Source organism: Archocentrus centrarchus, chromosome 21 (assembly GCF_007364275.1).
Source record: "Archocentrus centrarchus isolate MPI-CPG fArcCen1 chromosome 21, fArcCen1, whole genome shotgun sequence".
Taxonomy (NCBI): domain Eukaryota; kingdom Metazoa; phylum Chordata; class Actinopteri; order Cichliformes; family Cichlidae; genus Archocentrus; species Archocentrus centrarchus.
In genome coordinates, this window is record NC_044366.1 from 33,077,313 (window position 1) to 33,089,757 (window position 12,445).

General features: G+C 42.7%; 1 protein-coding gene across 10 annotated transcripts in view; it reads right to left on the bottom strand.

Annotated features, from left to right (window-relative positions):
* Positions 1 to 12,445, bottom strand: part of caska (calcium/calmodulin-dependent serine protein kinase a) — a 166,849-nt gene that overhangs the window by 60,515 nt on the left and 93,889 nt on the right. The gene's annotated exons all lie outside the window — the stretch shown is intronic.

Sequence of the window (12,445 nt, forward strand, 5' to 3'; positions counted from 1 at the left end):
TGATTCATGTTTTAAATGAAGATGCTTCATTGTATTTAAGTTAAAGTACTTAATATGGTTAGTATGAAAATGTTAACATTTAGCTTATTAAACAATACTAAACCATTTATATCCACGTTTATAAATGCAGAGGAGCCATGCTCTATAAATGATGACTAAGATGATTATGTAATATTAGTAAGGTATTAATTAATACCTTACTAATGCTTAATAGTGTGTAGTTATTATAAAATTATCCAAAAAAAATCCCAAAAAACAATCAGTGTATGGGCTGGTGTAATGAACTGCTTTCACCCAATCACACACACATTTATACAGTGCTGTCATCTATACCTAAACACTTATTTATCCACATGCACACACTCACACCGCGATTGATGCATCAACTCGGGATTTAATATCTTGCCCAAAGACACTTTGGCACATGCAGGAGGAGGAGAAGGAGCCGGGGATCAAGCCACCGAGCGCAGATCTTCCTCCGAGAAATTTTCAGTGCCAGACACTTAATTTCCTGCATCCTGGTGAAATTGGATGCACCGGTTTGTACCTTCTTCTAGATCAGTGTACAGTGGAAATGTACTGATTATGTAAAGGAAGACCTAAAAAACAGTCACCACTAGAGAGCTCACCGTGTGCAGGGAGGCCGTGAGACAAGCTGACAGTTCAGTGTGCTCTCAGGAAACTTCGTGTTTGGGGAAGTTAAATGTGCATTCATTACAGTTTCCATTAACAACAAGCATATTTAAATTTGTCAGCCCCCGGGCTTTAACCGCTCAGACGTGGCTCAGCAAGATTTCTGCTCACGCTTAAAACATTCTGCACATTCAAAACACGCCACACGTCTGTGTGCTTTGGATGATTCTCGGGAATCGTGGTTATCTCAACTTATTGAGGCCGACTGAAAAAAAAACACCTAAAATAAGCAGGCAGAAGCTTAGCAACGACACTTTAAACCCGAAATACAGCAGCTCACAACTATTTTTGGTTTTCTGAGTAATTGACAAATATTTTTGACTGCTCTGTGGTTATGAAAACTGTTTTTTTAAAAAGGAAAATACATAAATAAGTGTTAGCCTTGCGACAGGCTGGAGACCTGTACAGGGTGTGCCCTGCCTCTCGCCTATGACAGCTGGGATAGGCTCCAGCCCCCCCTGTGACCCTGAACAGGTTAAGTGGAAGAGAAGGGATGGAATACATAAATAAATATTGAAGATAAAAGAGAATCAAGTCTTGATATTCCTGTTGTTGCTACTACTTCTATCCCTAAGATTCACCTCTGACCTTAAAGCTCCTGCCCACAGTTATACTGTTGGGATGATCTGCTTTGTCCTTCTGTAGACAAGCACTGGTTTATTGTTAATAATGGTGTTCTTGGTCTGCTTTATTATTTATTCTGATGTTGCAGGTTTCCTTAGGTTTGAAGTTAGTAACTCTTGATCTTATGGAAGTGTGTAAACTTATTTTTTGTGTGTGGATTATGAGTACACAGTGCTGACTGAACTGCTGCCCATGTTGGCCCAGATGTGGCCACGTAAGAGATCTCAATGGTAATTTACCCAGCAAAGATGCCCATGTGGGCCCACAGTGGGTAGCTGTGGTTGAGCTGGGGGCAAATCCACACTTACCTCACACGGGACCCAAGCAGTTCACCCACACATACCTACTGTGGGCCTGTATGAGCACGTTTGCTGGCACATTATTTACAATAAGGAAACCACACAGGGAAATGTGGCCTTTGTGGAGATGAACATGTTTTATTACTCTGTCAGAAATATGAAGCTCAGATAAGGTGACTAATTCAAAGTTAAACTGGATCTTATTGGTATACTGCAAAAGATCTCAAGAAGTTAAAGATATCAGACCATATTCCATTTTCTAGGTCTTGGTTTAGTTTACATGTTTGGCTGTCAAGCTTAAAGGATCCCTGGTTCAAGGTTGGGTGTTATGTCAGGAAGGGCATCTGATGTAAAAATCACCCAAACCAACTACGGTGGGGGAAATAATGATCTGATCCCCTGCTGAATTTATATGTTTGCTTTGCTTTTAAGCTCTTGTGAATAAGGGAGGGGTGGCTAAAAGTAACATTCTGGTCCATTTGCCATACCAACTGATAGCAGTAATGTACCATAGGGCACAGGAGGGCAGCCCACCGAGGGTCCCGGAAATGTGGGGTACATCTGGGCCCAGCACCACAGGGCCTGGCTGGGGCCTCAGCAGAGAAGCCCACACCTAGAGTGTGAGCATACTGTGGGTGTCATGATCCTGGGTCTTTGTCCCAGTGTTTTCTGTTCTGGGCTTCGATTTCTATTTTGTAAAGTCTCGGTTTGATTCTCTGTTTGCTGCCCACCCGGCCGGCCTCCTGAACCCTCTGCCTCTGCTCTGCCTCACCCTCAGTATTCAGCATTTTTCCCAGCCTTTTCCTGCTGCCTTTTGTTTTGGTTCTGGTTCTTTGTTTTTTGGTCTCAGTCAGTCTTCTGCCTTTCAGCATCACACACTATTTTAACGATATCAAGTCTATGGCATGTCACGGTGTCGTTTTCATGTATACACAAACGTTTGTAGAGAGCTGCTCGTGTGCAACAACAGGCCAACAATGTTTGATGTCTGTGTGCCCATTAAAGAGGAAGTTTTAGTGAGTGTGCACTAGTATTTGTGCTGCGGATGTGTGAGAGTGTACTGGGAGAATTTTCAAGAAGACAGTGTTCTGTGAAGTGTGGCCCCTGCAGATGTGCATCCCCCTGCCCCAGGGGCCTCAGCAGCTTTTCAGACTGAAGCAAGCAGCAGAGAGTATCAGACACCCCCCCCCCCCCCCCCCCCCCCCCCCCACATACTCAGACAGACACACACAGGCCAGAGGGGGGAAAAAACTGCCAAAGAAACATATCCAGGAGAGAAGGAACTCACACTGACTTGGGGGGCTGGAAGAGGGGACAATAATAAGAAGTGAAGAGGTGCTAAGTTTAGCTGCAGGCCATCTTTGGAGCTTTTTGCTGGCTGGAATATAAGTGAGGTGACTAAACCTGCCGAGGTATTCCTTTTGAATGGAGGGTTACAATGTAAATACTTTCTTCTACACAGGCTGGTGGTAGTCTCCCAGTTGGACTTTCATAGACAGCCATGGAAGTATTTGCTTAGTCCTGTTTAATTTGTGTAATGTAATGGATTTTGCTGCCACGGTGAAAACATATTTTTTTTAATAAGTGAAACCAAGTTCACAGCTGTCTTTACTGTAGAAAGATCCAGGGACAAAATCCCAATGAATCAAGTCAAAGCCAAGAAATGCCACTGTCACAGATAACGAGCTCCAAAAGATGGTGTGAAAGAAGCTGTCAGAAAAAAGTGATGCAGAGAGAAATCGACTCACTTCAGTCAGTCAGGCGGCTTCATGGTGGCTACATCCACACGAGAATGACCCTCTTACACATGACTGACTGAGCAGACATTTGATGAAGTAGCCAAACGCTCTCACACTGTCAAATTCAAATGCAAGTCCCACTTCAAGTGCAGCTCCTGAATAGTGTGCCCTGCAAAGCTCCCAGTGGAAGCTGGACAAAGTGAACAGGCTTCAACTTTCACTGAGAAAAAAGGGAAAAAATGCACTACTTATTTATTTTTGCCTTTTTATTCATCCAAAATTCAGAATAACCTTTAATGGAGGAAGCTGCCATGTTAAAATGACAAGAAATCAGTGACAAGAATACTAAAAAATGATTGCAGACATTCATGAATTCAAGAAATCTGACCTATATTGCTGCTTTACTTTGTAGTAATATCTACTCTCTCATTCCCCCCTTTATATTTCTGCATCTTTTTTAAATTATGAATCTTTTTATTTCTGTATTATTGTCCCTCAGCTGGGAATGGGCTAATTCCTGAGTGACAGTGACACTGCAACATTATCTAGTACAAATACAGCCCACTACATAATGGGTCTAGTAATGAGCTGAATATGAAATGATTTTTTTACAAGCATTAACATGAACAAATTAAAATGGTTTTAATGGCGGTCCTCCAAGGGAATTAGAAATAGTCATTTATGTATCATGAATTGCTTCCCCATATATTATAGGTACAGTGCCTCTGTCAGCTGCAAATCTTTGCACAGGAGCATTTTTGTGACACCTGAGTCTGCAGAGTTTCCTGTCAGGCTGGATCAGATAACAACCAATCAGATATTTAAACATGTTTTTTTTAAAAAGGCACTCACTCATGAAGTGTACTGCTGTAAATAGAGAGTGATGAGGCCAACTCAAAGAATCTATCAGCATGTTTAGCCGCTCAGCACATCTCTCAGCTCACATCATGACAGCTGGATGTGGACGAGGTGCAAAATGTGATTTGAAAAATGACCCAGTGAGAATTTTAGCATTATCTAATAAACTGTAGTTCAGATGGCAGTTCAGACTGGCTCCAAAGGTGAGTGAGTCCATGTAGAGTGAGCAGCTTGAGGCGACTGTTGTTGTGATTTGGCGCTATATAAATAAAGCTGAATTAAATTGAATTGTGCTGTTGGTTCCATTTAGGACAGATGGTGTGTTGGGTGGTAGATTATACTGCCATGCTCAAGAAGTCTATGCTCCTGCTATGGAGAGATATTCTAGTATCCACTTGCCGTGTATACAGCCTGCTAACCAAGCTCGCTAGCATTAGCTGATAACCAGCTTCTACACCATCTATGCCGAGCGCCAAACCACTAAATTTCAGGCTTCAAAACATGACTACACAAACTCCAGGGTGATGTGACAGGACCTCTGTTTTTTTTTAACTTTTTTTTTTTTGCTGTATTAAGAAAAGGTCACATATAGTGCAATGAATGTAAATGAGGAAAAAAAATCCACTGTTTTCTGAATATGTCCATAATAAAACACTTTCAGTGATAACATAACCTGATAATCGGGACACGTGGCCCCGTGTAAGTATCATGACTGTAGGTTGCTTTCATTTTCTTGTGTAATCGTGTGTGTTATCAATTAACAGTTGAAATATATTAGCAAGAAGGGTAGCTCCAGTGAATTAAGTCACACACACTTACCCCCCATTAACCTGTGGCAGCTCGCTGATTGCCACTGTTATTCACATCACTCTCCCAATCATTCAGCTTCATTAGAAACACCAGAGGTTTGCATAAGAGTTTCAACAAACGACCTCGGCATGTTTTACAGGTCTGTTTGAGCATGTTTCTGTTTCTGTTTGAGCGATAGCATGCGTGTACTTATTTGTGAGATATGTGTGAGTCTCCTCAGAGGTTATGTTAGTGTCTGTGGTTTTCCTCTGCTGCTGCTGATACACACAGGCAGTGACTGATCGCCGCTTTCGTTGGGCTCAGGCAACATGCTCTCGGTCACAAAAGAGCATCACTACCAGCAGCTTCAGGGGGTGTTAGTGTCACCCAACACACAAATGGCCAAGAGCATCTGAAAAGTTACCACACACACTTACAGTGTGCAGGGTCCATTCCTTATCTCAGGACAATGCATACCTCACACAGGAGTGAAGTGTTGTATGCAACAGCCTAAATTTAAATGCACCCACATGTGATCATTAATGCAACACTTGTTGTTGCTCACATTTTTAGCAGCTGCAAGGCTGAGCATGAGCAGACGTTGGTGAGCTAGCAGCAGCTGGCCCGAGAGAGAGAAAACTTACTGCTTCTAACAGTCATTTTCCTGTCACACTAGTTTCTCAATTTCAGTGTGTGTGTGTGTGTGTGTGTGTCTGTGTGTAAAATATAAATAAATGAGAAGATAAAGGGGTGGGGAAGAGCAGAAGACATTATTCCTGGTAGACTACACAATATCATGTTCAAGCTTTTGTGGGTCTTTTACGTCTTTGAGGTTGACCAATAAACCACGGCGGGCTCTGCCAGTCTGCTGAGCTACATCAACCGAGCAAGTTAAAGAATAGAGGTTTTTGCAGTGCAGCGGTTGTGAAATAGAGAAACACAGAGCAGCCAGCATCACACGCGCACACAATTCGGTCGTCTTGTCAGTTCACAGTTGTTTTGCGCAAAAAAAGCCAGCTAACGCCTCCTTCCTTCAAGAAAGGTGGCAAACATGATGGATCGGGGAGCAACGTGTAGTCTGTCACGTCTGTCAGTCATGGAAAGGCAAGACTTCATAACTATATGTTTTGTGGAGTCTGATCCCCACATTAATTGAGTTGATGACAATTCCCAAGCCTAAAATCAAATAAGTACCAATGCAGATGTCTGAGTCATTAAACACAGGAAGACTTTAATACTCACTTCAGTAGCAGAGTGGGGCTAGCACTAAACATGTTGCCCATCACATGAATGTGAGGGCTGAAGAAACAGCTGAAATGATTTCAGCAGGGACATAAAAACACATTAAAAGTGAGTGAGTGGAATGTAAGCGCTTTCTGGAGCATTCGATCCTTTTAATCCACACCAACTCTGACCTCTGCTGCGCATCTTGGTCCGCAGACTGTCTTCATTAGTTGGACTGAAGACTAAAGCTTACCAGATAAAAACACTGGCTCAGCCGAAGGTAAGCAGCATCGTTTTTATATATGGGCTGGTTGATTTAACTGACCTCCCCAGCCCCCCCTTTGTTTAGACTAGATAAACAAAAGTAGATGCAAATTCATAACAAAAACTGACGAGCACTGGGGTACACAAAGGTGTAATTTTGCCATCACTCATGGACAACTGAGACACATTAAAAAGCAGCAGCACACATGCAGTGCACATTAGTGAGCACAAGTGTGAAACCACATTGCCAGAGCTTCATGGTTGACACCTCAAGGGCCATTAAAACCCACTGAAGCCGTTCACTCCACCCATGCCGCCACCCATCATCACACAAACAGCACTAACGACGCCGCTAATAGTCGTCCACATGTATCACAAAGACGTCCGAAAGCAGAACGGCCTTTTCACCTCGTAAAAACAGCTGACATTCAAGTAGCTGACGAGCAGTCAATGGGGAAATGAGTCTTTTATCAATCACACTTGTATCTATTGATATGTAGAATGTGGCATTTGCTTCAAAGCCAGCCCAGATAAAGCTGAGAATAGGGTGTGGCATGTAAGCACAGTAACAGTTAGACAGCTGTATTCAGCTCTGCCTGTCCTCCAGTCAACAGGCTGAAACTAGTGAGCAGTCAGAGGGGATAGTTAGTTAGCCTTTACTGATAAGGGCACAAAATTGTGCGTCACTGGCATTTTACAATTTACATATGTAAATAAATTCACAGGATTTGTAACAGTGACACTAAAAGATCAGAATGACATATACTAACTTGTGTTAATATAAGTATTAGCTGTAGGACGTAACAGTAAAAGCCATCACTGCTGCTCGTTTTGATGCATTAAGAGCTTCAGTGAGGCAACTTTATTCTGCAACTTTCATTCAGATCTGCAAATATTACTCATGCTTTTGACAGACGCTGTTGTTTGTGTGTCGCAGCAGGCAGAGACGACTAATTTACTAATGATTTTAAAAGGAGAGGGAAAAAAAGAATCAGGGTAGTTGGCTAAAAGTTAATCTAATGAATGAAGTTAAAACACTGTCCATACAAATAACCTGCACATATTTAAGAGCCATCTGAAACCATTAATGGCACCCCTCAATAATCGCACTGTATTTCAAATGTCAGTGAAGTCTGTGACATTTCAGACTCATTTACTGAGTGCCGCTAACATTAGCAGAGCAAGCACCAGATGTGGATTCACAGAGTTCTGCCAGTTTACTCTGACATAGCCCACATACAATTGTCCAGTTTCAGCATCACAGTACCCCCAAACTTTGCTGCATCTGTTAGCATCTGTCCTACTTTCCCTGTCGCCTATTTACCCCTTCCCATCACAGAGGAAAGGGTGGTGGCATCTGTCTAGGCTAGTGGAAGGTGACGCAGCATCTTAAAAACAGAACTAACAGCTGACTGATGATTATAGACAAAATATGAATAATTAGTTTATCTGGTTACTATTTCTTTAAACATACAGTCATGCACGTACCTACGCACTGCCAAACTTACATTCACTGCTTCTTTATTTTGCACCTGAACAGACTCTCCTTTGCCTTCACCATTTTCTAACATGCTGCCTTTTCTGCATTTTTCTGCAGAATCACAAATATTCCCGCAGCTATACAGCCGAGAACCACACTCACAGTAAGAGAAACGCAGTAGTTACGTACGCTATGCTGATTAAAGGCAAAAACCAAAAACAGCAAGCGCTGATCCTCACAGGCCGACAGCAGCTTAACAAGAGACAGGTACGAATAAAGGTCTGACCACAGTGTACAACACAGTTCTCTCAGAAATTTCCCTAGAAGGCACGAAGGCTGACATTTGTGCAAAGTTTTCTTGCAGAGACAATGTTATATGCAAGAAAGGAAAACTATAAAATTCACAGAGGGAACACCTCCTGTTTCTTACGCTGACAGGAGATCTCCTCACCTCAGTGCACCTGGAGGATGAAGAAACACTATTGTTGCAAACTAAGGTATATGTGTGCGTCAGTGTGAATCTCTCTTGATTCATGTTTACATCAAAGTTTTGTTGTGTTTATGGATTCCTCAGACAGATCAACACAGAGCCAGGATATACTTTGCAGATTCAACATTCAGCACGACTTTACTTCAAAACAGCTCGCTGTATAGAACAAACACTGGATATACGAACGCTCCCACAAAGGAAAAGTTCACCTTCAATCTGTGCCGGCTTCCAGCTCTCAACTTTTGCATTCAAAACTGAGGCAGATATACTCATTCTGCCTCACTGTTTGCGGCGCATTTGCATGCACGCAGTCTGTAGCAGTGAGGGAGGCCAAAGATAAACACACAGATTCACAAAAATAGACATACAAACACGCTGGTGCTGCTGTCACCGGTGGGTCTGTGGTGAAGCGAGAAGGAAGATGAATACGCAGCCATCATGGTGATTTATGAACAAGGGGATTCGGATGAATTCAGTGACTTTTATGCATGGAAAGCTGTGGCACACTCACACTGTTCCATATTCAGCAAGAGCAGCTTTGTTGTTAATGCACTGTATGTGTATGTTCTATTTTGTTTGTGTCCCCTGTAAAGGGCATACGTCTCTGCAGAACATCTAATGAGCTGGAGACAGGGGCTCACAGAGTCACTGTTAGATAGCGATAACAGAAGTTTAATGCTAGCCTGGGACAACGTCAAAGCTGCATTGTACCTCGCTGATCACACACAGGATGCCTACAGAAGCACGCCAGTTCAAAATTTAGTGTGTTTTATACTTTTTCACACCACTTTAGCTTTGCTCTTCTTGTTTCATATACTAATCATAAAGGAGTGTGGCTAGCAAGCTTCCTTCTTCATTATCCCAGCAGCCCACCTGCTCTGACTTAATATCTAAAACTAAATCAGACTGGTTTCTAGATTCTCACTGGGCCAAGCATAGAGGTTTTAGCATATGCTAAACAGTTAGCTAATGTATCTCATTAGCCTGCTGTTCCCATTAGCCAGTTTTACATTAATAAAACAGTCTCAAAGGGTTAGCCGAACTGCAGAGAAGTTCTAAAAAGTACACAAGAACCAAGCAAATGGTATAAATTAGTGCAAATTTACCCATTTAGCTGCGATCCCTCTACTTATGTTCACTAATATAGTTAAGTTATAGCATTCGTAGGTGTATGTAACTGATATTAGTCATGATTTCCTTCCTGGAATAGCGTGGGGCAAGCATCAGCTAAAAAAAACCAACAGCTCGGCTTTAATGACGCAGTTACATTATGCTGCTGTGTGCTAAAACCTTCCACGGCGACAGGACTAAAAACTTTTAAGATCTCACCAAACAGATGTGAAAACTATTTATTACTGTTAAGACTTTTAAGGGCCCGTGGCTACAATACACATCATTCAAACATTCCTTCTCCTGTCAGAGTCTGTATTCCCAGTGAAGGAATATACTCATGTATATGTTTGCCCTTATTTGCTTTAGAAATTGTCTTAGACTGGAAGATAAACATAATTGGTTAAAAATACAGAAGCTTATAATGTTTCGTGTCATCAGGAACTTTGTGTTCTCACGGGGCGACGGTCAGCCACTCATGGAGACTACACAATGATAGAAATGGAGACTTCGAGGTCATCTGAATACCCTGCTGTTGAAATTCTCTGGTTTTCCACATTTTGTTTGTATAATGATGGAACCAAGATAGATAAGCTGTGACTATATGGAACTGTGAACTGAAAAAGAATGAGTCAGTACTTCCTGTCTATCCGGTAAAACACTGGAATGGCGTGCGGGTTCCAACCCAGATTAATCTGTAAACTGTGTGAAAAATGGCTAATTAAATTTAATAATTGGACTCCTTATTCCGTTGTGTTGTCTCATTCCTGTTTGATAAACGAACATGCAGAAACCTAAAAGGCTTAAGCTGCAACTCATATTTTTTAAAATTTCTTCATCAGATATGATATTCCATCTATACTGCCCAGATGAACAAATACAACCTTTTTCACTACCATATGGATAAAACCACATTGGGCTGCTTCATTACAGGGCTCATACAGCTCTTTGGGAGTCCAGCTGGTCCTTGGTTGTAAGTGTGCATGCAATTTTGCTCACATGTAAGCTTTATGTACCTATACAAATACAGCATAAACAACTAAAGTATTGCCAGTAACAATGTGACCATTAGTTGTTGGCTCATTGTGTACCGACACCAAGCTGGGGTAATACCAAAACTTCAGAGATCTGTCCTGGGACCCATCGAAACAACACCCTTTCACACACAGCTACCATGATTAACCACAGGGATACCTAATCAACGATGTCTCCCAGGGAACAGTAAAGTTAGTTGGGGCTTTGCTGATGTCAGTTACGATAACAAAGACGCATCATTAACATTACAGTGTACCTTTCTGCCTGCCTGGTGGGCGTGCCATTTTAACACCTCTCCTTGTCTTCCACGTTAAGGACCACAACTTACACAAAGAAGTTACAATACATGCTTGACCTACTTTTCTGCTGTCTCTAAACAGGGATTGAAAGTGGAATCTTATTGGTTGGGTTACCTATGGAGTACTTCAGAGTTTCTGGAACCCACCCACTCTATAAATGTGCACAGATCAGCTCCTGTTATTTTTCCAGATGCCGATGGTCACGTACTGTACTACAGCGGAGATGTCACACATGAGCAAGGAGGATTGCCAGCAGACTCGCCTCATGAGGGCAATGGGACAAGTACAGGACTTCAAGCAGTATCTTGCCAGCCTGGGCATTAAAGTTTCAGTGAGGACTACACGGGTTCGCTACAAGGAGAGACAACCCCGCAGCGAAAGTTGGTAAGTAACCAAAGGCCTGAATTACAATGGTGCCTAATTGGCAGAATACAGTGTTTCTACAGAAAAATACTTTTTGCTTTTCTCTAATGTTTGTCTAATATTTTCTTTGTTAAATCTTCTACAGCAATATCTTGGCTGCCATTGATGAGATGACAAAAAGCAATGAGAGAATGACTGCCCAAGACTTTCAGCTAAAAATCGAGAAAGATCTGGGAGTTTCGCTGAGTCTGTCCAGCATACGCCATGCCCGCAGGCTCCTGGGCTGGAAAACTCCCTCCTTCCAAATGATGGAAGAGCTCAGCAGCGATGCGAGGTTACAACCAGTTCTCCAGAGGATCGAGTCTGGGGAGATTTGGGATGATGCCGCAGAAGCTCCGGAGCGAGACGCTGGACCGCAGCCGGGACGTGTCATCAAGCTTCACATCTGGGGGGTGATTTCACAACAAGATGCATGTCCTAAAGCCATCTTCCGTGGAATCCTTGACAAACGCCGCTCTCAGAGAGCCATCATCCAAAAAGTTGCTGCTGAACGGCTGGGCTTGGACGACGTCGGCTTCTTCGAGGAGACCAATATAAACCACACTGCTGCCGCTGAGTCATCAGCTTTAAAGCACATCAGGCTTGTTGTAATTGCAGTTGTGAAGGACAACTGAGGACAGAGAGGTAGTTAATTTACACCAGTTCACACCCAGTTCTGTGATGTGCCCCTTCCACAGAATGTGATATTTTGTTGTTTTGGTTTTTATTTTGGCATGGTGGCGCGGTGGTTAGCACTGTGCCTCACAGCTACAAGGACAGCTAGAAGCTCTGGGTTTGATTCCACCTTGGCCCGGGCCTCTCTGTGTGGAGTTTGTGTGTTCTCCCCGTGTCTGTGTGGGCTTCCTCCCACAGTCCAAAGACATGCAGTTACTGGGGTTAGTTTAATTGGTAATTCTAAATTGCTCATAGGTGTGAATGGTTGTCTGTCTGTGTTAGCCCTGTGAAAGGCTGAGACCTGTACAGGGTTTACCCTGTCTCACCCTAAGTCAGCTGGGATAGGCTCCAGCCCCCCTGCGACCCTGAACAGGATAAGCGGAAGAGAATTAATGGATTTTTTTTGTTTTGTTTTTTAAGGTTTCTGTCTAATGAAACTAAACATGTAAATCTAAAATCTATAC